At 41.0% G+C, this 26,825-nt stretch overlaps 1 protein-coding gene and 1 long non-coding RNA gene across 3 annotated transcripts in view; one reads left to right on the plus strand and one right to left on the minus strand.

The window, feature by feature from the left end:
* DRD2 (dopamine receptor D2) overlaps positions 1-26,825 on the minus strand; it is a 101,534-nt gene that overhangs the window by 72,069 nt on the left and 2,640 nt on the right. The gene's annotated exons all lie outside the window — the stretch shown is intronic.
* Positions 1-26,825, plus strand: part of LOC144458203 (uncharacterized) — a 98,661-nt gene that overhangs the window by 70,886 nt on the left and 950 nt on the right. The window contains exons 1-3 of one of the 2 annotated variants that reach the window (XR_013487769.1): positions 10,840-11,516; positions 12,675-12,729; positions 15,215-15,333. This is a non-coding gene — a long non-coding RNA (uncharacterized LOC144458203). Of the gene's footprint in view, positions 1-10,839; positions 11,517-12,674; positions 12,730-15,214; positions 15,334-26,825 lie in introns of those variants that run through there. The other variant, XR_013487770.1, reaches the window with a different exon arrangement.

Below are 26,825 nucleotides of genomic sequence, written 5' to 3' on the forward strand. Positions count from 1 at the left end.
ATCCACTGTACCATCCAGCTGCCTTTTTATTGTCATTCAGTCATTTTCAATTCTGACTCTGTAACCCCTTTTGGGGTTTTCTCAGCAAAGATACTGGAGTGGTTTGCCATTTTCTTTTCCAGCTCATTTGTCCGCTGCACCATCTAGCTGCCTTTTTATTATTGTTTAATTGTTTTCAGTTGTGTCTGACTCTGCGACCCCTTTTGGAGTTTTCTGGGCAAAGATACTGGAGTGGTTTGCCATTTCCTTTTCCAGTTCATTCTACAGAACTGACACATAGTAGCACTTAATAAATGTCTGTTTTCTTCCTTCCTTGCCAAAAGTCACAGCTAATTAGCAGTAGGGCCAGCACTAGATAAACTTTGTTTCAGTTTCAATAGAATATAAGCTCCTTGAGGGCAAAGACTCTTTTGGTTTTGTCTTTGTATCTTCAACACCTAGCAGCTGTGCCTGGCAGACAGTAGGCACTTAATAAGTGACTTTAATTTGCTACCACACCAGAATATTCTATGCTAGATACATATATAATGCCCCTTCCTCCATTCACCCCCAATGCGTAGAGGAAGACTTTGGGGCTGATTAATGAGAGAAGAAGGAACACACCAGCTGTACAATCACGTGGGGGTGCGCAGAGATAGTACTGGTAAGCTTTTCTTTACTTGGGTCACTATCTAGTCAATTCACTGTGCTCCACGATGGGCTAGCTGTGGCCAGAAGAATTTGGGTTTCCTTGCATAGTCCTGACAACCGATTATCATGACTTCCAGTTTGTACCACATCCCAAATGCCATCCAAGTTTCTTTATCTTCATCTGACAGCCAGCCTGCTGGATAGGGCAGTGACCTCTCCCATGGAAACTGTGCTTTTCATATACCTTTGCCTGTTCAAAGGAGGACTTGAACAACATATTCCCAGAACTTCTGGGTCTAAAGTATCTTCTGTAAAGTCTAGGAGGAACTTCTGGGAACTAAGAGAGTGGTAGGCTTGCAGCTGGTTGGCAGATGTTTATTATACACTGTTTTCTTGTTGTCATGTACTTATTGATTCTATGCTGAGTAAAAACAATGATATGGGGGCAGGTAGGTAGCCCAGTGGATAGAGCACCAGCCCTGGATTCAGGAGGACCTGAGTTCAAATCTGGCCTCAGATACATAACACTTACTAGCTGTGTGACTCTTGGCAAGTCACTTAACTCCATTGCCTTGCAAAAAAAATAAAAAAATAAAAATAAATTTAAAAAAAGAACAACTATATTCAGTATCCAAGTATGTTTACTTCTGTGAAAAGCCAACTCCATTGTGCCAATCTCATGTCTTGGGGTCTCTGAGACATAGCAAGTTTCAGGAGATGAATAAGGGCTCAGAATTGATTTCCAATTGGACAAAACTACAATCTATACAGATTGTGGGACAAACAGGTGGTTCAGAAATGATATCTGATTGGACAAAATCACCAGTCCCTGACATTGGGTCAGTGATGGCTCCTAGAGAGAAACAGAGCTTCAGAATAGGTTGCTACTCACTGAGAGCCATGGGGAGCATGGTGCTAACTCGGCATTCCCACAAGCTAATACATAAGCTAACACGGTGATCACTGCACTTACCCAGGACCTGCATCATTCTTTTTGCTAAACAAGTTCAGGTGAACACCTATCACTGCCTCCTGGTGGTTAAACACATCATTCACATCATCATTATTCCTACCACAAGTACCCCAACAGCAGTAGTAACCAATTTCTGTAGTACTTTACAATCTATGAAAAGCTTCCCAAAGAACAATTCTGTCAGGTAGAAAGCACAAATATTATTATTACCACTATTTCATATATGGGCAGCTAGGTGGTGTAGTGGATAGAGTGCCAGGCCTAACATCAGAAAGAGTCCTCTTCCTGAGTTCAAATCTGACCTCAGACACTTACTAGCTTGTGACCCTGGGCAAGTCACTTTATCCTGTTTGTCTCAGTTTCTCATCTATAAAATGAACTAGAGAAGGAAATGGCAAACCACTCTAGTATCCTTGCCAAGAAAACCCCAGATAGGGTCATGAAGAGTCAGCCTTCACTGAAACAACTAAGAAACAAAATTGCATACATGGATGCATGTGTATGTATATATGTATATATGTGTATATACACACACAGAGTCATAGGGATGTTAAATGACTTGCCCAGGGTCACACAGCTAGTAAGTGGCAGGGTTGGGTATTAAACCCAGATCTTCTGATTTCAGACTACACATAATTGTGTGTGATACAACATGCATGTGTGGCCTCCACTAAAGTCCTAGTCTAATTCAGAGCTATAACCAAGACTCCTTGCACCTAGCACAAAATCAGGACTCCTACACCTGGTATGAGAGAGAGAGAGAGAGAGAGAGAGAGAGAGAGAGAGAGAGAGAGAGAGAGAGAGAGAGAGAGAGAGAGAGAGAGAGAGAGAGAGAGAGAAAGAGAGAGAAGGGGGTAATGCTGGCATGGGTGACAGTCCAATCACAAGAATAGTTGCCCTGTGAGAGGGATTCCCTCCCAGAGAAATGCCCAAGTGCTACTAAGGTTTACATCTGAGGGAAAGGTGGGCCCTGGCAAAATATTATTCATAGGATACTGGGATTAGGAACTGATAAAGGCTCAGCACCCTGGAGAAGGGACTAGTTGTCCTAACCCTGGTATGGTTCTATGCTTCTTCTTGGATTGAAGTGAACTTGGATACTTGAAGACTATGCCAATCAAGAGTGAAGGCACTGGTTGGTTCTACTTAGCAGGGAAGGTTTCATGACCCAGAAAAGGACTGTGTTTTCTGAGGCCTCACCTGCACAGAAATTTATCAAGAGACATGATTACCAGGTACATTTTATTTTATTTTATTTTATCTTATTTTATTTCATTGCCAAATTACCTCATAAAATTGTCTGCTCAGGCAGAAGAGCTGCAATGCACACTGGTAGAAAGAGTACTCAAACTCAGATAAAATCTTGGAATGTTGAAATATGCATATTTCATATGTGAGTACTGTTGTGGCAGAGAGATACGGCAGAATTGGGAAGACACTTGGATTTGAATCTTTGCCCTTCTACTTACTAGTTGTGAGATCATACGCAGATCACCTCATGCAATGATATATGGTGGAAAAAGAATTGGATTTAGTCAGAAGTCCTGGGTTCAAATCCTGGCTCTATCACATCCTGTGAGTCATTGGCCAAATAACTTTATCTCCTCATGTCTCAGTTTCCTCTCCTGTAAAAGGAGGATGACTAGATGACCTCTAAGGTCCTTCCAGTTCAAAATTAATGAGCTTATGAACCTCTTTGAGCCTTAGTTCTATTATCTATAAAATGAGTCAAAACTGTTACATGGCCAGGGCATGGAAGTGGTACAGTGGATAGAGCACCAGCCCTGCAGTCAGGAGGACCTGAGTTCAAATCCAACCTCAGATATTTACTAGCTGTGTGACCCTGCACAAGTCACTTAATCCCAATTGCCTCAAAAAAAAAATAATATTACACAGCCAACATCACAGGGTTGTGGTCAGGAAAATACTTTGTAAATCTTAAAGCACTATATGGCATGGGGCATTAGTGTCAAATACCCAGCCCACAATACTCCTGAATGTACCTAAACCAGATAAAAATGTAAGTGATAAGTGTTTAACAAAATAAATTTTAAAAATGTGATATAATATTTGTTTTATTAATGGGCAGTCTGGAAGAGAATGACCACCTGAACCCTATGATAACTAGATCCATGTCCCCATAACCCAAGAAAAGAGTCCAAATTAGCCTCAGTTGTTGGAATGTCCAGCTGCAGACTCTCCTTCCTTTTCTGCCTCTTACCCTCTTTCCTTGAACACATATGTACCTGCAGGGATCTTTATATACAGATTAGGGGGCTCACATTGTTATTTGAGCCTGATACTACTGGCACAATGGATAGAGTATATGACCTGAAGTCAGGTGGCTTGAATTAAAATCTGTCCTCAAATGTGTGACTAGATTGAGTGACACTGGCTAAGTCAGTCTTTCTCATCCTTAATTTTCTCATAGGTAAAATGGGGATGATAATATCACCTTGTAAAGATATGATGAGAACGCATGTAGAAGCCATCTTGGACTAATCCTTATTCCTTAGAGGAATGTAATTCCTTTAGTAGCTGCTAAGTGGTGCCATAGTGAACAGAGTGGGGTGGGGGTGGGGGCTGGTAGCAGGGATGAAGGCAGGGTAAGGGGGAGTGTCTGGAGTGTCTAGCTCTTTCTGACCCCATTTGGGATTTTCTTGGCAAAGATATTAGAGTGGTTTGCCATCTCCTTCTCCTGCTCATTTTACAGATGAGGAAACTGAGGCAAACAGAGTTAAGTGACTTGCCCAGGGTCACACAGGTAGGAAGTGTCTGAGGCCAGATTTGATCAGAAAGATGAGTCTTCCTGACTTCTGGCCCTGTGTTTGATCCACTGTACCACCTAGCTGCCCATTATTATATGTGTACAGAAAGAAAAAAAAAAGAGAGAAGATAAGGTAGATTAGCAGATATCTATTCAGGGCTTTGAAGAGATAGGTGTCCATTCTAAAAGAAACCAGACAGCAGGTCTAAAGGAAATATATTATACCTTCACTCTATTTTTAGTCTTCTTGTTTATGTCCTTACCATTAGGTTTTCATGAGTCTCTGAGGCCATGTCTATACAGCACCACCAATTCATCAGTAATCTACCTGGGTTGTTTTCTAGATTGAAAAAAAAAACAGCCAGCACTTGCTAATGGTTTAGTAAATGGCTAATCTGAGTGACCATGCAGATCTAACCTGGGCAGTGGGCTGTTGGAACAAGTGTATGTGTGTGTATTGAGGGGCAGGGCTGCAGTAAGACAAAACATGCAACAGGGAGGAGACAAAGGCAAATGTATGCTGGTGGGCATGGCTCTGGGTCTGTTGAAACCTCAGGGATCTGGGATGTCTGTGAGTTTCTTTTAAGTACATAAGGCTGCTAGCCAAGACTCCCATAGCTTCTCAGGCCTTTACTGAGCTTCAACAGGTTCCCAAAGGCTAGAGCTCAGACCATCCCAAGAGAGCTCGCTCCCCTGCTCCTTTTCCAGACCAAAGAGCTGCCAAGGTTGTTGCTGAGCGTCTGCCTTCTGGAGGCCTCCCTAATCCTGTTTCCCTGTGTTCTGTGTGGTCCACCTTTCCTATCTCTGAGATTTCTCTGGTTTACTGCTAAGAATACTTGCTTGGGAGCAGGTCATTTATGCTTGTGCTCCTTCCTTTCCCTTCTATTCCCCCTTCCTGCTTTATCCCCTTCCCCCTCCTCAACATTCACAACTAGACAGTAAGGATGGAAATGCTCTGGTACCTAATGCTGCTCCACTAAGAAAAGAGTGAGAAATGGGAGAGCAGGCAGAGAGCTCTGGAAATTCAGGGGGCCTGAGACCTCGGACTGATCCATGAACTGAACCACTCTGGGTGATGGGTATGAGCTTTGAATGTGTCTATTGGTTCAAAGCCCCTAGCAATTCTCTTCCTCCCTCTTTCCTTCTTCCTCTCTCTCTCCTCCTCTTCTCCTTTCTACCCTCCTCTCTTCCTTCTTATCTCCCTCTTTCTTTCCCTTTCTCCCTCCCTCCTCTTCCCTCCCCATCTCTGCCCTCCCCCCTCTTTTTTTCTCTCTCCTCCCTCCCCTCCCACATCTCTCCCTCCTTCTCTCTCCCTTTTCCCCCCATCCCTTCTCAGTAGGAAATGTGTTTCCTTAGTCTTGTCTCTGAGGGCCCACGCAGATAAAGATATTGCTGGGGATCCTGGGATTGTGACTCCCTTTGATCAGCAGCGCAGCCCTATTACAAAAAGTGCCTCACTATTGGAACAATCAGTCAGTCAATAAAGAGGGAGCAAGATTAATCTGCACATTATTTTGCCTTTGCCATTTATTTTGAATTTAAAATCCCTGCTAGTCTCCCAAGACTTTCTATTCCTTTCTTCTTAATGCATTCTCTTATCACCCTGAGCTCCTGCTCTGTTTGGCTCAACTGGTCCAGCCAGCAAGCGAATCTGGTTGGGTTCACCTCAGTCCTCAGGCTTTCACACCACTTTGCTTCTGAGTGCTGCAGAGAAGGAATAGTCCCTACCAGCCTTCCCTCTGTGGCTTCAGGGTCAGGCTATTTACATCAGAGAGCCTCGAGCCTTAGTGAGGAAGGAAAAGATGAGCCATTGGGTAGAGCCAGGAAATATAACTTCAGGGGAGAGTGGTCACCACCGTTCCTGTGAAAGACAGAGTCCAAGCACAGAATGTAGAGCCAACAGAGGGAGAGGTGGGCACCAGGGGATGGGGGTCTGGAAGAGAATAACTAGTCTGAGCCCTGTGAGAACTAGATCTAAATCTCCATAGCCCAAGTAAATAGCCTAAATTGGCCTCAGTTGTTGTGAGGTCTAGCTGATGACTCCTTTCCTTTTCTAAGTATGTTTGTGGCAACAGTTAGGCTCCCCTGTGGCTAGGTAGACCATGCCCTAGTCCATTGCCTTCATGGGGCCTAAGTCTGTGATTGTCAGTCATTTCCAGGTATCTGGGCCCCCTACTGGCCTCATCTGCAGCTACTTCCCTTGCATTTTAGGTGACCAACTAGCCCCAAAGATGGGCTTCCCTCTCTTTGTACTTTTTGCTTCATTCATTCATTCATTCATTCAACAAATATCAATTAAGTACTTCATATGTGGAGAGCTGTATGCCAAGCACTAGTAGAAATAAAAAGGGCAATATTCTCTGCCCTCATGCTATTTACAGTCTAGTGGGTAGATAAGACATCAACACAGATAGCTGTAACACATCAGATTGCATCATAAATGCATTAGCAAGTTACCAAACAAAGTGTTATGAAAAGCCTGAGGTGGCAGGTTGTTGGTTCATGAAGAGTCAGTCAAGATTTCATGGAAGGGACGGCATTTGAGTGGGGCACTAAAAGATGGGTAGGAATTCAGTAAAGAGGCGGAGGGAAGTCACTCTAGGCAGAGGGCACAGCCTGATCAAAACCATGGAGACTGTGGAGTGTGGGGTGGGTTTGACAGGGCAGGGAGCTGCCCACTTTGACTAAAGCAGAAAGGGAATGAAAGGGAATAATGACATAAAGCTGGAAAGGTAGGCTGGCACCAATCCCATTAACTGCTGAACTACCAGGCTCATGATTTCTTTTATATCCAAAAGTTATAGTTGGACTAATTGCTTTTTTCTCCCTTGTCCTTATTTTCCTTCTCATTCAGGATATTAGGCATCAATTAAATAAACAGGGCAGCTGTTCTAAGAACAGGTGATCAGCAGGGAGATGTTGCTACTCTGAAGGAGGGTAATAAAGCTGGGCAGTTTCCCAGACCTCATTTACTGTCCTACAACCAGTTTTGCAGTCTGTGGGCCAACTCCACCTGAACTCCTCAATGTCTCTCCCCCTCTTCTCATCTTCTTTCATTGGCCCCAGATGCCTAGATTTAAAGAACATATGGCCCTCCCTCAATGTGCCTGTTCCAAGCTCTCCCCCGTTGAAGAGGTCTTTGTAAACCAAACAAGAAGGAATCTGAAAGTAGAGGTAATGACAAATCAAGAGCTTTTATCTATTGCTTGATTTCATTAGGGTGGTGGTGGAGAGGAAAAGAACATGTTTATTAAATGCTTTTACAATTATTATCCCATTTGATCAAACTCAGTGGCATTCCAACCTAGAATCAAAGTTCATCCTCCCCTAGCCATGGTGGCTACCTTCTCTCATTTTTTCCTTCCTTCCCTGGTCTTGCATTCACTATATTATCAGCTCCTTGCACCATTTTGTATTCCCCTGCAGTACCTGGCAAATGTTCAGAATTCATTGAATGAATGAATGAATGAATGAAGTTATATGGATGAAAATTTTGACTCATGAAAAATATACTTCCTAACATTTAGGGCTGACCAAACATTGCATGGCTTACTTCAGGAAATAGTGAGTTCTCTGTCATTGGGAACCTTGAAGCTAAGCTTAGATGACCATTTGTCAGGGATGTTGCAAGGGGTTAGTTACCAAAATATTAATAGCTAAAATGTTAAATGGCAGCTATCAAAGGTAGAGGTGGGACTGGATTCAACAAATATTTAATTCAATTCAACAAACATTTATGAAGCATCTACTCAAATGTTTGCTGAATCTGGTCCCATCTCTACCCTTTAAGAGATGACATTTAACATTTTAGCTAGGTGCTGGGGATATAAAGATGAAAACTAAGACCCGATTGCACAAATAACTACAACATGAATTAGAATATTATTAAGCGCATAGGATGAGCCAGACTTGGCATGAAATTCAATTCAGTTCAACAATTATATAGTAAGTACATGTAATGTTCAAGGCACTGCATTAGGCAATGGTGATACCATGATGAATTTACTATCAGTTCTGCTCGCAAGGAGCTTACAGTCTAATAAAGGCATGTAAACAAATAGCTTTGATACCTACTGGAGCAGTGAGTACCAAAAAGGCCAAAGTACTATGAAATGTAACCCTTGTTCCAAAAGCACTATAGAAGTTATTACTATCTTTTTTCTACTTTCAGAATCATTTTATTTTTCTATTGCATAAAGTAGTTGAAATATTAAAATCATAAGACCTTTCTGATGGAGACTGATTAAGCTCTAATGAAACTGCTACTATCTTTTTAAGAAAGAGGGTAATGAAGAGAGTTGCAGTTATAACTGTCTTTCTATGAGATATTTCTTACTATGTAATAAGGGAGAGAATATGTGAGTTTAACTCTGTCAATGACGATCTATGAGATTAAAATATGAAGAAGACAGAAAGAAAATGAAGATATCTTCTTTCTTTATGAACCGTTATCTTGCAAAGAGCATGGAGAGGATTCTTGTAAAGAGACTTTGTTATGCTAAGTAAATTAAATAGCATAGAACTGTGTTTTCAGAAGTGAAATCATCTGCTTTTACACTGAGAACCTGAGGTGCCTCTGGCTATGATCATTCTGACAGCTTTTTGTTGTTCAGCCATTCAGTCATGTCCAACTCTTCAAGACCCCATGGACCATAGCACACCAGGCCCTTGTTTTCTCCACTATCTCCCAAAGTTGGTTCAAGCTCATGTTTGTTGCTTCCATGACAATTCTCACTGCTGAAATAGGGCAAATTAGTATTTGTCTTTGTTACTGATTTAGTGTTCATAAATTGCATATTTATTAACTTTAATAGTTATTTAATTTTAGAAGATTCATGGACTTTATAGCTTTGAGAAACTACTATTGGGAAAATAGGTTTCTCTGGCATATTAAATAATATTTGATTAAATGGGGATTTATAGTTTGGAGTATGGTTGATTGTTACATTGAATTTGTATTAATGAGAAAATGTACAAACATACCCATAGATTACCCTAGATCGCAAGATGATAAGTTTAAAAATGGGAATGAGTCAAGTATTAGAGTGAGGATTGGTCTATGATGGGGGTGAGGTTGGCAGACTCCATGACCCTTGCTAAAGAAGGAAGGGAGAACTTCCAGCTTAGAGGGGAAGGGTGAGACCACAGATTCACAACCTCAGAGTGGGAAAAGACCTCAGAGATTATCTAATCCAACTCACACATGAAAGAGAATTTCATCCGTGGCAAATTGTCAGATCTTCTTGACTCCAAGGTTCTATCCCCCATGGCGACCTAGCTGCCTTCTAACAAGATCATGGAAGAGCAAATCGTCTCATATGGCTAGAGCATAGCAAACATGCCCTCTAATACCTTCCAAATTAGAAAATCCTGGTAGTCAAAATGGCAAAAACACACATTATTTAATTAGCAACTTTAATGAGCGATTCCACAGTCCGTTTTTATGTAAGAAATAAGGAAGACTGGCAGCATTCCTGACTGACCAGTCATTAAAAGTGCCCAAGTTATGACTCTGAAATAAGCTGGTGTTCTTTTCAATACAGATTTTACATTTGATTGACATGTGATCCTCAGGCTAGAAAGGAGGTGAGAATGAAACTGAGTTTCGAGGATTGATTACCTTCCCTCTGGATCCAGGGACTGTACCATGACACCAAAGAGGTGGGGAGGGAGGACCAGAGGAAAATATGGCACTGAAGAGATTAACCTTTTCTGTACTGAGCAGCTTGAGATCATTGAAAATGCTAAATAATTTCCACAATATGACCCACCTGATCTCTTTCTATTACACTTGGGCCCAGGTTCATTGTCCTGATGGAAGGTAAGCTCCTTGATTACTTCTTTTCCTATTTTTTTTATCATTGTATCTCCATCACCTAGCATAGTGCCTAACACATAGTAGGTGCTTAATAAATTATTGTTGATTTATTGATTGGTTATCTTGTTGCAGTCTCTGTCCAAGATATGTTTACTGATGGACTAACTCATTTACCTTTCAAATGAATTTCAATAATCTGTAATATAGAGCATGTAGCAGGAGGGCAGCTAAGTGGCACAGAGAAGAGTGTCAGATTTAGAGTCAAGAAAACCTGTGTTTAAATCTTGCCTCAGACATGTGCTTAGCTGTACAACCCTGGACAAGTCACTTAATCTCTTTGGCCTCAATTAACTCATCTGGAAAATGGGGAAGGGAACAAGCATTTATTATGTGCCAGATACTGTGCTAAGCACTTTACAAATATTATCTCATTTGATAATATTTAAATTTTTTAAAAAATAATACTACCTCATAGTATTGTTGTGAGGATCAAATGAGTCAATTTATGTAAAATGCTTTGCAAACCATATAAATGGTAGTTATTGCATAGACCCGGTCTTCATCCATTGTTTTTCCTCTATAAATGGCTAAGCCATTATCTTTCAAGGGATTGGGGGGGGGGCGGGGTGTCTCATTAAGAAGACCCTGTGGTGCTTTGAGGCTCATTGCAATCATCTTGAGATGAGAACATCCAGAGAACTTCATCATCAGTGGACAACCATCTTCTCCATTTGGCCTTTGTGCATTTCATCTTCCGTGATAATGGCAGAGCCTGTGAGGAACATGCCTCCTTGCTTTCTGCCTCACTTGATATGGAGACACAGCAGATCGCTGAGCAAAGTTATTTCTGTGGTTGCATCTGCTATGGAATCTCTTCTGAACCTGAACACATGCATGAGAGACGCCTTGTCTGAGAAGAATCTTTCTAAGGCTGCATTTTGCTTTACTGAGGAAAATACTTTTTTTTGGTAATCAACAAACAATAAACATAGCAGAACCTCATATGACTTTCAGTCAACTGTGTAACTCTGAAGATGCTGTAGAAAATTGGCTCTAAAAGCCTGCCTATTCCTTTCATCAAGGATACGCTCTTAAAAAAAATTGATGTCTTTTGTCTTCACATCACAGTCATTTCAACATCTCCCCTGTCCAGATTAAACCCTCCTTTGTGACAAAGAAACCAATGAAGCAGAAAATCTTCTATGGTGACTGCCTCTGACGATGTATCGGATAGTCTGTTCTCGTACTCCAGTCATCAAGGATGCTTCTGATGCCCACACAGGCTTTTCTTCTAATAACGTTTGGGAGATGTGAGAGGAGGCATATTGGTTAGTAATCGCTGGTGTCTTCTCAGTCACTTTTTTTTGGGGTAGTAATAATGTCTGTTATCTTTTTCATTCTTTTGGAAGCGTCCTCCTCTTCAATACATCTTGAGCATTCACCTCTTGCTACCTTGGAACAGAGTTACCTCCAGCAAAGATTTTTTTTCTGCATGTAGGCAGCATAGTTAAGGGGAAAGAACCCTGGCTCCTGGGTCCAAATGCCAGGGTGGAAATCTTATCTCTGAAAAATACTGCTTGTGTGACCCTGTGCAAGTCATTTAAGCCTCAGTTTCCTTACCTGTCAAGTTGGGCTAGATGACCTCTGAGGTCTCTGCTAGCTGTTGATCCTATTTTATTTGCCCAGAGACAATCACTCTTCCTGACTCTTCTTCAACTTACTATTTCCTCACCTCAGGTACTGATGTAGTGGTGGAGTATAAACAAGGTAGCTTCATTGTTGTTGCTGATGAGAATAAATCACTAGAGAAATGTGAAAGGAAGCATGGCTTGGTGAAAGGAGCCCTGGGATTGGGACTTGAATCCCAGCTTTCTTGCTTACTATTAGTGTGATGCCAGTAAGTCAGCAAAAAGCTTTGCAGACTTCAGTTTCCTCTTCTGAAAAGTGAGGGAATTGAATAGAGTGACATCTAAGGTTGGTTCCAGCTATAGGATCATCACAGAGTTAGAATTGGTCATCTAATCCAACCCCCTAAAGGCAAACTGGTGCCACATTGGACTGAGTATTGGGCCTGGAGACAGAAAAACTGAGTTCAAATCTGGTCTCAGATATTTGCTAGCTGTGTGACCCTGGGTAAGTCACTTAACCTCTGTTTCCCTCAGTTTCCTCATCTGTTAAATGGGGATAATATGAGTACCTTCCTCTGAGGGTTACTGTGAGGATAAAATGAGGTAATATTTGTTTTTTAAAAAGTACTTGGGTGGATAGAGCACCAGCCCTGGCTTCAGGGGGACCTGTGTTCAAATCCAACCTCAGACACATAACACTTACTAGCTGTGGGACCCTGGGCAAGGCACTTGACCCCATTGCCCAACCAAAAAAGTAAATAAATTTTTTAAAAAGAGATAACATGTTTTTTTTTAAAAAGCACTTGGCACATAGTAGATTCTCTATAAATGCGTTTTACTTCTTCCTTCATTTTACAGATGTGGAAACTGAGGCCCAGAGAGTTGAGTGACTTGCCCAGGATCATCAGAGGCAGTAAGTAGTAGAGCTAGAATTTGAACCCAGTTTCTCTGATTACAAATTTAGTACACATTCCATTGCATCCACACACACACACACACACACACACACACACCCCAGCACAAAATTCCAGGATCCTATAAATGCCAGCAGATCTATCCCATTTCATGTCTCTTTGTTGCTTTCCTTCTAATTTCAAAAGCTCTTGGAGTATGCTGGCAAAGCTGGATCTCATGCCAAGCTCTCTTCGGAATATTTTTTTACCTCAATTGCTTTTCACTGGCTTGTTAGGCATACTGGTTATAATTTTCTGTCATCCTTCTCTGTAATTTTTAGAAATGAGCTTTTACTCTAAATTCATGTTGCCTTTGGCTGTCATGTCTCTCAATTTGTGAAGGAGGAAAAAGGAAGGAAGGAAGGAGGAAGGAAGGGAGAAAGAAAAGGAAGAAATAAAGGAAGAAAGAAAGAAAGAAAGGAAGGAAGGAAGGAAGGAAGGAAGGAAGGAAGGAAGGAAGGAAGGAAGGAAGGAAGGAAGGAAGGAAGGAAGGAAGGAAGGAAGGAAGGAAGAAAGGAAGGAAGGAAGGAAGAAAGGAAGGAAGGAAGAAGGAAGGAAGGAAGGAAGAAAAGAGAGAAGGGAGATAGGAGGGAGGAAGGAAGGAGAGAAGGAAAGAGGAAAAGAATGGAGAAGGGAGGGAGGAAGGACAGGAAGGAAGAGAAAGAGGGAGACAGAGATAAAAGGACGGGTGGAGGGAAGGGAAGGAGGGAGAGAAGGAAGAAATGAAAGAAGGAAGGAATTTATTAAGTATTTACTATGTGCCAGACAGTATGCTAAGTACTTTATAAATATTATCCCATTTTATCCCCCAAAAAACCCTGGTAGATAGGTGCTATTATTGGCATCCCCATTTTACATTGAGGAAACTGATGCAGACTTAAGTGACTTGCCTGGAGACATACAACTAATAAGTGTCTGTGGCAGGATTTGAACTTAGGTCCCCCTGACTCCAGGTCCAATACTCTATCCACTGCACCACCCAGCTGCCAAGTGTTTGCCAGCTGGGGCATTTTTAGGACTCCTTCAGCCTCCTCAGTGCAGCAGTTGTTTGGTACTAATTAGACTTCTTTAAAAAAAATTATTTATTTTGATTTATCAATAATCACTTCCATAAGCTTTTGAGTTTTAAAATTTTCTCTCCCTCTCTCTCCACCTCCCTCCCCAAGATGGTGCACAATCTGGTAGAGGCTATATATATATATATTCCTATTAAACATATTTTCACATTAGTGATGTTGTAAGTAAGAATTAGAACCAATAGGAGTAACCACCAGAAAGAGGAAACAAAACACAACAGAAGAAAAAACTTAGCAAATAGTGTACTTCAATCTGCATTCAAACTCCATAGTTCTTTCTTTGGATGTGGATAGCATTTCCACTGTAAGTCTTTTGGAGATGTCTTAGATCCTTGAATTGCTGAAAAGGGTTAAGTCTATCAATATTAGTCACCGTGCAAAGTTGGTGTTATCGTGTACAATGTTCTCCTGGTTCTGCTCACTTCACTCAGAATCTGACCATATAAGTCTTTCCGGGTTTTTCTGAAGTCTGCCTGCTTATCATTTCTTATAGCACAATAGTATTCCATTACATTCATATACCACAACTTGCTCAGCCATTCCCCAATTTATGGGCATCCTCTCAATTTCCAATTCTTTGCCATTACAAAAAGAGCTGCTATAAATATTTTTGTACATATGGGTCCTTTTCCCATTTGTATGATCTCTTTGGGATACAGCCCAAGAAGTGCTATTTCTGGGTCAAAGGGTATGCACATTTTTATAGCTCTTTGGGCATAGTACCAACTAATTAGCCTTCTTTAAGAAATGGTGGTACAGTGTCTTTTCACTATCTACTATTTTTCAGAGCCAAGAAGTTGTTTAAACAGATATAGGGTGGAGCTGCTGTAATCATATGCTGTGTCTTCATTTTCATTTTTCTCCAGTGCCATATTGATGTTGACCTCTAGTCTAACCAGTTGATGAACTGAAAACATGAACATAGCCGATCTTAAGTGACTCACAAAGAAAATATTCATAAGTGTGGAGTCTCTGAATAGTCTTCAACTCTTTGGCACTTTCATCTCTTGATCCAGACAGGTTTTGCCTGTGCCCACCTTCACAACAAAGAAACTGAGTATGAAGATACACTTTACTTAGTTTGGAGGATCTTGTCAAGCTCTTCCTAGAATTTCTTTGCTTTTTTATCCTCAGTATCCATTGTTATTGCATAAACTGCAATTATCTTTATGTCTGTCTGGCTGCTAACACTTCTCATGAGCACTTCAAGGCAAGATGGCCAATTGTTCCATGAAAAGCTATTTCTTGTAGCCTATAGGCTCATGATAAAAACCAATCTGCTAACCCATTTATTTGCCTCTCTGAGGCAAAAAAAAAAAAATCCTCCCATTTAAATGAATTTTTTAATGTCTTTTGCTTTCATTTCTAGGACTAACATCCTATAGGTGGAGTCCATTTCCTCCAATAATGTATCAACTCATTGGTCCTTGGACAAAAGTAGGACATTAATAACACCTACAGTTAAAGTTTGCAGACATTACACACCAGGTACTTAAACAAATATCAGTCTAATTGAATTGAAAGTGCTTTATGAATATTAGCTGTTATTATTATCTCTCCTTTTCCCCTCTTTGTCCTTCCCTCCTTTCTGCCTCTCCTCTAGCTCTCTCTTTCTTTCCCCTTTTCTCATTATCTTATTTGTATCTTAGCTTCACTAAAGGAGTGAGAGAAAGGAATTGTTTCCTACCCCCATTTTTAAAAAATTAAACATTTTTTCCTGGTGAAGAAAGAGAAGCATGTCCATCAGTACAGCATTAGCCTTAGTTGTAGCAGCAGGTCTCCTCTAGGTTTATAAATACTTGGTTTGGGATCCTCTCCCTTCCTCATGTACTCACAGTCTTCAAGTACCATTGTTTTCCACATGACAGATCTTCCCTAACCACCACTACTTCCCCTACTATCCTCCAACAGCAGGGAATCTACTTCTGTCTTCCTCAGGTAAAACTCTATCTTAAAGCAAGAAATAGGAGAAGATTTATTGCTCAAAGCAAGCAATCCAAAGCAACCTAAGTTGGCAATGTTCTTGGCTCCTGGGAAAGCTGTGGTTTTATCTCCTCTGTTCTCCTAAGAGGCACCTGTGAAGAAATATTTCTTACTTTACTTCTAGTGGAAAGTATATGTCTATGGGTAGCCCCATCTAGTGAAGTTGATAGTTCCCTGAAGGATAGCCCTGTATCACTTGTGTATGTACAAGAAATGTGACACATGATTCTTGTGAGATTTCTGAGAGAGAAAAGGAGAAAAAAGAGAGAGATGGGGCAAAAGAGAGAGGCACAAATTTTGGATGACGAATGGGAGGTCTTTTGGAGCCATAGGCATGTGGGGGAAAGCTGGGACCCCCAAAATACTCCTTACTCACAGAGCCCTCTAAGTCTTACATATTTTGTTGCCTAAACTAAACTGTATGGCTTCTCCAATTACTATCTTACTTTCTTGTTCTGATAAATATGTTTAGTCACTATTTCTGATTATCTTTTGTATAATATGCATCTAATGGGGAGGGGTAAATAAGCCAGTTTTCCCAACTATGGGGCAGAAGTACCTCCCTCTGGAGTGATAAGAGAAAGTGACTGAAACCCACTCCCCTCAAAAAATCATACCCTTGGATTTAAAATATCTGATGTGTAATAGATAATTCTAGCATATCTGGATGGTAGAGTGGGGCATGGAAAGGCCCAGTTGCTAGGTGGATGGGAGTAGGGCCAGTTACTAGTCCCTATGGCTAAATGAGGGCTATTTTAGGATAGAAATGCCAGGGCCTCCCAATAAAATTCCTTCAAAGATCAGCTCACATGACATTTCCTTCAAGAAGCCTTTTCCTGCCTCACTGAATTGTTAGTAATTCCCACCAATCATTTCATATTTATTATGGGCAGAGATATACTGCTACTGACTTCTGTACATATCAAAGACCCCCCCCATAGAATATAAACTCCTTGAGGGTAAGGATGGTTTTATTTTGAATTTGTAACCTCACCACTTAGTGCAGTATCTAATACATAGTAGGCATTTAATGAATGTTACCTGATTGACTGATGCTCTGTTATTTAACTATTATTTATTCAGAAAATTTGTCATCACTTGTTCTCCTCCAGAGGTAGTAAGTTTCTTCTCCCAGAAGATCTTCAGGGAGAGGCTGGATAACAGCTCATCGGTTATATTCTAGTCGGGATTCTTTTTCACATATGGATTAGATTAGGTTCAACTACCATTGTGTACCACAAAGGTCCCTTCCAACCTGAATTCGTCCCTCTAATCAATCAGCAGGAAAGAACTGTTGATCTTCCCTTGACATCTTCCATCTCTATTCCTTCTCTACATTCATCCAGCCCATTAGTTTAGAGGCTTATCACTTCCCATCTGGACTTTTTCAGTAGCTTCTTGAATTATTTCCCCTGCCTCCAGTCTTTTCCCTTTCCAATCCATCTTCTCAATAGCTTCAAATTAATATTCTTAAAGCACAGAGCTGACCATTTCACTGCCCTACTCAAAAATCTTCAGTGGTTCTTCCTTGCCTCTGGTATAAATACAAAATCCTCAGTCTTGTATTAAAACCCTTCACAGTCTGGCTCCTACCTATCTTTTCAGTCTTATTTCATATTCTTTGCCTTCATTCACTCTCTGTTCTAGTCAAAGTGTCCTGATAATTATCCCCCATATATGACATTGCATGTTTCATCTCCAGTCCTTTGCTATAGTGGTCCCCTGTGGCTAGAAAGCAGTATCTCCTCATGTCCACCTTAGCTACTACCTTCAAAGCGCAGCTTAGAAGTGACCTCTTATATGAAACAGAGCTTAGAGGCTGTCTCTCACTTGAAGCCTTTCCTAAAACCCCAGCACCCTCTTCTTCTTGAAACTACTTTGTATTTTCTTGTTTTTGTATATGCTACATCTCCCTCTCCCCAAAAGACTATAAGCTTACCCCCATTTTACATCTGAGGAAACTGAGACAGACTTAGGCCAAGTGGCTTTCCCAGAGTCACACAACTAGTAAGTGTCTGAGGCAGGATTTGAACTCAAATTTTCCTGACTCCAGGCCCAGGGTTCTATCCACTGTGACAAAGATAATTTCAGTTTTGCTTTTGTATCCCCAACTCCAGGAAAGTGCTTTCTACAGGGTAGATGTTTAAAAAATGTTTCTTAAACTGAGTTTAATTCTATAGTTTTCTTGACTTGAATTTTCTTAAATTGAGTTTAATTCTGTAGTTTTCATTTACTTTAACAGTTATCAAAGCCCTTTAGACAAATCCATCCTCTGTTGAAAATGATTAAAGGGAAAGAAAAGTTGGTGGAGTAGGGCAGTCTTTCTTCCTGGTAAAGCCAGAAGAGCCTGAGGAACCTGTAATAGACTGGAGACTTAAGAATGGGCCGGTAACAAAAGTATTGAGATAGATGTAAATGGGACCAAGGATTTAGGGATGCTGGTCAATAAATAATAATTGTACTTAAACTACATTATTTCTTTTAATCATCAGATTAGCTCTATGAGGTAGAAGCTATTATTATACCGATTTTACAGATAAGGAAATTAAGGCTGAGAGGTGTTAAATGACTTGGCCAGGCTTATCTAGCTAAGTATATGTCTGAGGCAGCATTTGAACGGAAGTCTCCTTCCTCCAATTCTAGCACTCTAGTCACTGTGCTACCTAGCTACAAGGTAGAGTTAAGTAAAGAGAGGAAGGACAATTCAACTCAGATTGAATCTGGCCCATTTCCTTCTTTGGTTTCCTACATTTACCGACTTGCACTCAGCAGTTACTTTGTAAACTAAAGAACACACGCTACTCATGTTTTGTTTTGTTTTTTCACCTTGCTGTCCGCTGTTATAGAAATCCAAATCTCAAAATTCTATTTTCTTAGTTCCTATTCTGGATAGCACATTGCAACATCTCTTGAATGAAGAATATAAAAGAGGTATTATTATAAACTGAATATCCATGAATCTGATTCGACCAATAAGGAAAACAATCCGTCTAATTCTCCTATGTGTATGGCTGGATGAGAATTGTCCCTCACCACAAAAAAATTCCCTCTTCTATAGTTAATAAATACATTTATCATTCAGGTCCACATTTTACAATGACTTGGCTCAGGCCATATAATATAATAGATACCTAAATGAAATCCTCTATTCCCTCACTAACTTCTACCCCTAGAAAAAAAAAAGGAATAAAGCTAAGTGCTTTTATTTGGAGGCTGAGGAGGAGTGGGTGGGAGGAAGCTCTTATCACACTTAAGTCTGCTCACTACAACTTGGGCTTCACATAAACTGTTTTTACCCTTTGAAAATATTGAGGAACAGTATATCATAGTGGCTAAAGTATTGAACTGAAAATAAATCTTGGGTTCAAATCCCACCCCAGACACTCATCAGTTGTGTGTCCTCAGGCAAGTTACCTAAATCATCTCAACCTCAGTTTCAATATCTTGTATATTCCCAAAAATCTTAGTGCTATTTTAAGCCTTAATAACTTAATAGCTCAAAACTGCACTAAGATTTTTGCGATACCCTTCAATATGTATATGTTCAAATCCTACCTCATACACTGTGTAATCCCAAGCAAGTCACTTCACCTCTCTTACTTTCATTTTCCTCATCTATAAAATAGGGACAATGATAATATCTTGTATGTTCTTGGGAAGCCAGACTACGCCTTATTTTTCTCCATGTGAAATAATTTATATTCCCTAAGAAGAGGAAATAAAGTCACTGGAAAAGATCATTCCATCTCTTCCCTCCCTGGTAAGGCTGGATCTTATGCAACTCAGATAGTATCTCCTTGTTTTCAAGGATTTCTATATTTATAGTGCCAAGTCCTTAGGGAAACAGAATGGATTAGGGTTAATTATCATTTCTCAAGACAGCCAAAGATGCCATGCACTTTAAGCCAAGGTCTAATCCTGATCCCTGATCTCCAGGCCTTGGATCCAAAAAGCTTTAACCATCTGAATCTTCAAAGCCCATCCGCTCACATCTTGCTCTTAGCCCTCATGGGTTGGGGCCCAATTTGTATGAACACATTTTTATGTGACTTCCTTGCCTGCTTTTCCTGAATACACTTTCCTATATGTGTGTATTGCCTAAAACTTGATTGACCTAAGACTGCTATGTCGATTGTAATAAAACTTCAACAAACTAATGTAGCGATAATACAATAATGTAATCATACCTAGTTGAGGTTGACCAGCTCCAGTGGCCAATTTCAGGGGCTGTTTAGCCTCTGGCTGACTTCATCTGACTAGCATGAGGACCAGAGAACTGCTATCTGTGTGCCCTCTATGTCCTCCACTATGAATCTAAATTCAGCATTAAGAAATGAAAGTCTGTACACAGAACTCTGAGAGGGACTTAGTCATAGGCCACAGGTCCACAGGACACTGATAGTACTGGCCACCCTGATTTTCCCACTACAGGGAAAGGAAAGAGGAAATGTTGAGGAAATGCTGTGAGAAAAATTATCACTCATTTATTCCTTCATTTATTCAACTAATTCAATACTATCTGTTGTCAGATAGCCAAAGGGGTGGTAGCAAATTGTGACTTATGTGTAGCCCTGAAGCAAAGAGGTCTCTTCAGTCTGGAATGATGACAGTTAAGACAGACAAGGACTGACAGTCATAAAATCATGAACTACAAATCTCAGAACAGTACAATTACAGAGCACTTTTGAAGCTTAAACGAGGTAGTTTAAGGAACGATAAGAGTATGTACTATACATAGAGGGGCAAATATATTCTGATAAGGTGGTAGAAGCCAAAGGAATGAGTCCAAGAAGGCTGTAGATCAATTCACAGGGAATCACAAGTTATTTTTCCACAGCAAGTTATCAAGGAGAAGAGAAAGAAGTTTGAGGGATATCTCTAAAGCCCCAAGGATGGTTCTATCTACCAAACTCTTCCCTAACTTATACTGGGGCCTGACTTCAAATGGTATTTTTTATGTTCCATTTGTCACATGGTATTGCTGAACTAGAGTTTTTGTAGGACTCAAGACAAGGTCAACCTGGAAAATAAACCCTTGTTGGGGTATTCTGTACCTCACTGGCTTGGGACCTGAATTCTAGTTACCCTCCAAGTCAGGTGTTTCTCTCTGTTACTACAACACACTAACCACCTATTCAAGAACTGAATAACAGAGACCATGTTGGTGTCAGGGAGGGGGTGGTCAGAAGGCCTGAGGGAGATGTCCTCCTTCCTGTCACCAGCTGGCTTAATTGGTTGGAAGTGGAGTTGTGTCATTTAGGAAACAGTCTCTCTGAGGAAGGGTCATATAAGCAAAAACTGTTTCTTTTTACTATAGTTCCACTGAATTCAAAGTGGCTTTCAAGAGGATGAGTGAATGGATAAAGGAATACCCATCAGTATGGTTCTAGGTGTGAGGGAAAACAATGAAAATTTGGGCTTACAATAACTGAAGGATAAGGGTGACTTCACGAAAACAACCACTACTATTCAACCTCCCCTTGGAGTACTTTGTGACCAGGTAGACATCAGCCTTGGGTTTTCCATTCTGAGAATCCTTATAGTCCTATTTGAACATTTGCAACTGGTCCTATCATTCTCTTTCATGTATGACCTTGAGCAACCAATAGCTCTTCTTGGCACATCAGTGTCCCCTCTGTAAAATGATGGAGCTGGGCTAGGTGATTTCTAAGGTACTTTCTAGCTATGACATTCCAGCTGTTTAAGAAATTATGATTGAAATATGATTATGATTAATCTATAACTAATTATGTAATTGTATTATATAATTAACAATATGAGTATAGTCAATATGGATTCTGAGGGGTCAAGCATGTGGTTTCCTCTAAGGATAACTGGAGGTAAATGGTAAAATATCCATTACCAGTCACTATGGGCTCCAGCAGGATGAGAAAGGAGGCATTCCAACTCACTGCAAGAGTTTTGTTTTGTTTTTAATAGGAGTCCTAGGTTATCCTGTTGGAATCCACAGCATTCACAAAGAAGGTCCATCTATTCCTACCTCCACTGTGGCACAGTAGAAAGAGTGCTGGATTTGGAGTCAGAAGACCTGGGGGTTTGAATTGGCAGCGTTGCCGTTAACCTCTGTAATCTTAGCCAAATTGCTTCTCTCAGAACCTAAGCTTCCTCATCTAAAGGAGGGGACTAGATAAGATGACCTCTGAGATCCCTTTTGGTTCTAAAGCTACCAGCCTATGAAAGGCAGACTGTCAGAACTGGAAGAGATCATGAAGAATGCCTAATTAACCCCCCTCCTCCCTTTTACCCAGAAGAGAGAAGTGACTTGTCCAAGATCACATGCCTAGTTAGTGGCAGAGCTAGAAATGGAACCCATCTTACCTTACTTCTAATGTATCCTCCTAAATTATTCAGCCAAATTAAAACTCATTAAGATATGCTGCCTCTCCGACACTCAGTCCTGCTCCCATGGTGTACCAAAATCAACCCTCTTCTCTTATGTACGTATACCTAAGAGGTTAATCTTGGAGAGGGAGATGGGGGAAACTGCCTTCTTGTACTGTTCAAGAGTGATACTCAGTTTGGGAGAAGCCTGGGCAACTGAATCTTACCCTCTGGAACTCACCAGTTCCTTTCACTCAATAAGACCTGATAAAAGTCACAAGAGCCAAGGTTTAACAGTTATGCAGGTAAGCATTCAAGTCAGAAAATGCAAGTTTAAATCTTAGCTCTGTGACTTTGGGCAAGTCACTTTACTAGCCTTAATTTTATTATCTGTAAAAAAAAGTGAGGGTGTTAGGATAATCCGCATGGGTCCTTCAAATTCTGAGTCCTATGACCCTACAAAAGTAACATAAGCATCAACAAGTCTATAGCCCTGTCCCCTAGCAGTTAGGAGCTAAGAGAAAACACAATACAGAAGAATAGAATTCTTTACTTCATATAAAGGGAATCAGCAAATAGTAGGAATTTAATAAATGCCGCTTGGTTCATCGTTAGTTGATTGTAGATCACTTAATTGATCTTGTCTATTCTTTTGTTTTCATTATGAATTAGGGGGCATTTCTCTGTATTTTATTCAACTGGTTCCATATCTGAGATACAGGGCAAAGAAATCCTTTGAAAATAAGTTCTAGAATCTTAGGATTCCAAGGCTCTAGGGGGCTGAAAATTCTATGATCTCTTTAGCTAATGGAATTAAGTATCATTTTATTTCTCCTCTTTTCACCTACCCCTCCCTTCTCTACTTCCTTGGATCCTATATGGAGGGAGAAGAGGCTATTCATAGGTAGGGTAACCTATGGGCAGTGTGGTATCATAGAAAGAACCCTGGATTTAGACCTGGGTTCCAGCTATTTACTAGCTGTATGAGCATGGACAAGTCACTTCATCTCTTTGGGACTCAGTTTTCTTATATTTGAAATAGGAATGATAATTTTATGACCCACCTCAGAAGGCAATTTCAAGGGAAGTGCTTCAGAAATTTTAAAGCCTATAATTTGGAGTCATTGTTAGAGGGGTCCATCTAATCTTTTCCAAGATATGACTGTCCTTTTCTTCCTAGACCAAGGATTCCCAGGGAATTGCTGGTGAGGCTTCCGCCTAGGGTTGCAGGAAGAAGGAAGATGCGATTATATAGTGTGTAATAAAAATAATTTCATTTCTAATGCGTTTCCCCTGCTGGGCCACTTAGAGCACAAACAATAACAAACACTCGGCAATGGAAACAGTGTAAGGCACACACGATGGGGAGAAGCCCAATGACAGGCGAGCCTCACTGAGCCTGCAGCTCCCAGACATCTGCAAGGGAGCCGTCATTTGGGGCCATGGTTGCTATTTAATAATAAGCAATAACACACCATGCATTGAACAGGACTCGAAAGCAGATACAGGCCCTGCTTGTTGATAGGGCTCTTGGGGGTGGGGGTGGGGCGGTGCTCATATACTGAGATCACTTTCCATCCCCTACCCAGGTTCTAACTGATGCTACTTGGAAAGATACGTGGAAATTTAATTGCCCTCACCTCTCTTCCATTCACCTTCTCTCCCTTCTGTAGTAGGGACCAGGGAAATTTCCTATCTCCTCCTGGGAGAAGTCCAGCTCCCCAGAAGTACCCTTCAGTTACCAAAAAATTGCTGAAGTTGTACGTTAAAGCCTGTTTTGCTCTAGGTGGCACAGTGGATAGAATGCTAGCCCTGGAGTCAGGAGGACCTGAGTTCAAATCTGGCCTCAGATACTTACTAGCTATGTGATCCTGGGCTGACTCGCTTTAACCTCTACTGCAGATGATAGCACCTACATCCTAAGGTTGATGTGAGAACTAAATTAAATTAAAATGTTAATTTGAATATTTTATATTTAATGACAAAATATATTGAGAACTCACTCCTTTATGCTCCCTCTTACCCACCCAGCCACTTCTTCCCCCAAAGCATTTCAGTGGCCTCCCAGGCTCTAGCCCCAGTTAGAAGCACAGGCATAAGCTATGGTATAGCCATGCTATGCTTTCCTAGTAAAGTCATTAAGAGATTATAACAAAGCTTCTTCATGGTACTGAAAGACTCGGCTGGAATAGTGTTCTTACAGGACAAACTGCTCCCTGTAACATTGTTTTGTTTGTCAGCACATTTCTGTAGAGCCAATGTATGAAGTTAGGCAGAAAATACCTGTAGTCTTGGTCAGATGCCAGCAGAGTGGTCCCAGCCCCAAATTCACTACTTCTGGCTTCACCCTGAGCAGTCTAGCCAGTAGAGGTTAGGAAGAGGGAACAGGCAGAGGACACATTCATTTACTGACAGAGAGCAAGGACTCTATCTCCCTGGGAGAAGGGAGCTCAGTCTTCTTTGAGGAATGCAGGGTGGGAGGGCTGCTTCTTTAATTTCATCAGCCTTGATGTGGGCCTGAGAGAAAGGAATTAGGGCATAGTGAGACAAAGTTTGAGTCCAGAAGGGTATGTGTCTCTCCCTTTCTTGGACCTAAATGGAAGCAAAAAAGAGTGGCTGAATCTTTCGGTTTAACTCCACCACCCACACGTACTGACACAACAATCATGCTATTTTCCAAGCCCATGAATTTAGATAATATGAGTCTTTTGTAAAAAATAAAAAAAGAAGTCTTCAATTACATTGGGGGAAGGGAAGATGCAGGGGTATGCTAACTCTGGATTCCATTACTATTAAAGTAATTAAAAAGGCTAGAGATGATTAATATCAGTCTACTGTCTAGAAACAGGAAGCAAGCTACTTCCATGTGCTTAGTGAGTCCATTTAGCATCTCAGAGAGCTGGAGTGCTTACACATAATCATGGAACCAGATCTTCCAGTTTTCCTCCTAGGGCTAAGAGATGCCCAAGCTAAAATCGAAATAACATAAGGAACCTCCAAATGATTACTGTGGCCCAGGCATGTAGGGGTGCTGCACATAGGAATAGAAAGGCAGGGCTGACCATTCTATCTGTGGTTCCTGGTTATTGCCAGGACTAGGAGAGAGTTCAGTTATGAAGCCATGCTTATAGGTTAGCATATAGGCCCTTTGGTACCTGAACCCAGACTCAAGCAACCTAGAGATCTCTGTCAGAGGTGGTTCAGGAGGGCAAGGTATTAGAGCAGTGGACCACGGAAGACTTTACTATCTCCTTCTTGGGGGAGCTTTAAGAATAGAAAAAGGTTTGTCCTAAAATAGAAAAGGAGCCTGCCTAGAGTCAAGAGAATGGACTGAATGATCTTTGAATGGACCTGGCACTTCAAGATAGCAATTTGAGAAGTCACCTGAAAGAAATTCACCTACTTAAGCATCAGACCTCAGTCCCCTCATCTGGACCCCCTAAGCTCTCTTCTACCTGCTCTGCACATATCTTGTAGGTACCTATTTATTTGCATATTATCTCCCCCTTAGAAAGGAAACTCCTTGAGGGTAGGGTCTGTGTTTGCCTTTCTTTGTATCCTTCTAGCACTTAGCACAGTGCCTGGCACATAGTAGGCACTTAATACATGCTTGTTGATTGATCTGTAAACTACTTGGTCTGTCCACTAGAGGTTGCAGGGATACCTGGCTTGACTGGGAGGCATGGTGTCTGAGGCAGATCAAAGCCCTCTCTCAGAGGGGTGATCATACCCTCCCAACATGCACCAATGTCACATAGCAACAGCAGTGCCTATATCTTGGGGTCTGCTGATCTTCAGTATCTAATTGACTGTGCATTGGGAAGCCTCAAGACTGTCACTCTCCTGTCTTCCTCAAATCCAAAAGCACTTTCAGCTACAGGTATTGTATACAAGTTAAGCAACCAGGATCCCAGGATCAGGAAAGAAGGAGGCAGGAAAGTGTGAGTGACAAAGACAGGATTGGAACACAAAAGTCCTGACCAACCTCTCTTTCCTTCACTCCCACCCCACCAGGTCTTGTATTCTACTCATTGCTCTGTGCTATTTCCTCTGCATAGATTCTACTTTCAAATGCAGATCAGACGAAAACCACTCAGAGAGCATCTCTGCTTGCATTCATTGAAACATATGGCCGTATTTCTAGGAGATACCATGCTCCTGTCCAATTAATGTTAATATCCTAAAAAGCTAGAAAGTTTCTGTCAAATCCAAGTCCTCAGCACCATCCATTATTTAGATTTATACTTTCTATACAGAAGAATTCAGTCTTGCAGATAGGGATAGAAGACAGACTAGCCCACAAGCATTGTTACCAGCCTTGTCAACTTCCTTAGAATCTCCCTAGACTATAGTGTAGGAAGAATCAAATCAATACAGTAAAACACTCACTGACAACCTGGCATGAGCTGCACAGCCTCTCTGGGGAACATGATGCTCTGTAAGCCTGAACTAATCACTCCTCAGAATTTCAGGAAAGGTTAGTTTATCAGACCTTGAGGGGAAAAAATTGGCACTAACTCTAAAGGTGAGGATGGTAAGAAGAAACCCAAAAGGAGAAATAAGCACTCGGGCTGGCAATTCTGAAGTCACATGGGTGAATTCTTGGAGTTGAATAAGGACATGTTTAGGAAAGAAGAGAAACCCAACAGTATGCT

The sequence above is a fragment of the Phascolarctos cinereus genome, unplaced genomic scaffold (genome assembly GCF_003287225.1).
Source record: "Phascolarctos cinereus isolate Bilbo 61053 unplaced genomic scaffold, phaCin_HiC Scaffold_726;HRSCAF=1367, whole genome shotgun sequence".
NCBI lineage: Eukaryota > Metazoa > Chordata > Mammalia > Diprotodontia > Phascolarctidae > Phascolarctos > Phascolarctos cinereus.